Genomic DNA, 2,051 nt, shown 5'->3' on the forward strand with positions numbered 1-2,051 from the left:
CTGTTGCATATCTTCTTGCACTAATGCATTACATCACATCTGCAAAACATTTCATGTCTTAATTTTATCTAAATAGGGATGACTTTAGGCTTTTTTTTTTTTCCAGGAAAATCTTCACAACATTGGCAAAAGCTTTAATGTACTAAATGCCCTACAGTATTAATGTTGTAATTATTGAAGACTTGTTTAGAGGTAATGAGCTAAAGTGTTGGCAGAATTTGTGATTATGAAAGCCTAATTGTTGGACATGAGATCCCCCTCACCACAGAAACACATATCAAAAACCTTGATTCTTGTAAATCCCTCTTAGTAGGCCGTCCAACAACATTTCCCTTTGGCTGACAATTTATGTGGGATTCAGCTGTATGTCCTGGATGCTCTGAGTCCTCATAATCATATTATGTCTGCTCTTGCTCATTTTGAAACTGGCAAACTCATACGTGGTGAATTGATTATTTAGTTGGCGGTTTCCTATTTTATTTCTGGAAAAGAAGTTAGTTGAATAGACCTTGATAATAAAGAAAATACACCTTCTTGAGTTTTAAGGTCCGGCTCTTTCAGTTATTTATGAGGAACTCTCTTAACAAAGAGATATTTAAATATATATATATATATATATATATATATATATATTTAATCTTTAAAGTCTTATGTTCCATATTCATATTAATTATAAATTCTGCTGTGAAGATTTTTTTTAAGGTTTCCTTTTTTTAACCATCTATAACACTTCCATCCAGATCACTACAGCTTAAAATAGATCACTACCCTTTTGCAGCTATTTAGTAGCCAAGAGCAATGGATAAGATCCATACAGCAGTTCTGAAAAGATCGCACTGTCAGTTCAGAACATCTGCTTCACCGAGCTGGATTGCTGATTATTTAAAAAGAGTGATAAGAAATTAAACATCACAAATATGTTTTTGTCACCATTAAATGTCTGAATTTTAAACAGATTCTTGGACTGGTGGTTCATATCCATCAGGTCGTTCAACTTTAGCACCGGTCTCATCCCCTGTAGCTTTTCTAGAACTACTACCTTCACCATGAAGCTCCATGAGTTTTCCCAATTCAAACTTGGGCTTCTTCAGCATTTTTACTTTTCTAACAAAGACATCATGGAGTGGATAAATAGACTGACAAGCTTTTTCTGTATCTTTTCCGATGCTGTCTGGAATCAATTTATTGACCACTTCTTTCAAATCATTTGTCTGCACCTCTCGGGTCATGATTTCCATCATCTTTTTCCGGATTTGGCAGACCTGTTGGTGCTGAGCGTAAGAGGTCTTCTGAATCTGATTATTGCATTTTTTAGTAAAACCAACACAAAATAGACGAAGCAAATAACCATCAGTAGTCTTTACATCAACATGAGCTTCAATCATGGTCTGCCATTTTTTGACCATGGAGCACATTTTGTCATGGGTAAGATCCATGGAAATTAGTCAGGCAGTTTTTGCCCTGCACACCCTCAGTGATTAGCTTGAATTTCCTAAATGCAACTTCATCATTCTGCAGATCAGCAAGGCTAACTTCAAAAACACAACCCTTGAGACCATCAGATGCAATTTTGGTTCCTTGAGTTCTTGTGACTAGTGTTTTTCCAATATTTCTTATATTGAACATAGCTGGCGCTTTCACATCATAGCAATCTTTCTTAGAAAATGGATCAACCACTTTCTTCTTGGCTCCCTTTTTGCCACCTTTCGTAAGGCACTTGTTCTTGCCAACTGCCATGACGCTGCTCTGGGAGCCAAAAGGGCTACTGTGAAGATTTGAGAGCTAATTTAATGTCTTTAAAATTGTAACAGAGTATCTTACTCATCTGATATTTTAAATAGAAAATTTGTGCATAAATATCTATTTTATGGTCATTTTTAATATTTAGATTATTTCTCACAGCTCTCCAGACTGCATGTTACTATGATATCAAGCAAAATTAAAAGTAGACATTATTAAAGTGTAGTACTTTCTTCTTCCTTACATCTCAATCTTTATTTCTCTCAGGCTTTACCTAAGCCAATTTTAAAGAATATCTTCTTTCTACCAAT

The 2,051-nt window shown here is 35.1% G+C and overlaps 1 pseudogene; it reads right to left on the reverse strand.

The window, feature by feature from the left end:
- Positions 1-933: 933 nt before the first annotated feature.
- Positions 934-1,737, reverse strand: LOC129502592 (40S ribosomal protein S3a-like; annotated as a pseudogene).
- Between the last annotated feature and the right edge of the window lie 314 nt (positions 1,738-2,051).

This window comes from Nyctereutes procyonoides, unplaced genomic scaffold, assembly GCF_905146905.1.
Source record: "Nyctereutes procyonoides isolate TBG_1078 unplaced genomic scaffold, NYPRO_anot_genome, whole genome shotgun sequence".
Lineage (NCBI taxonomy): Eukaryota > Metazoa > Chordata > Mammalia > Carnivora > Canidae > Nyctereutes > Nyctereutes procyonoides.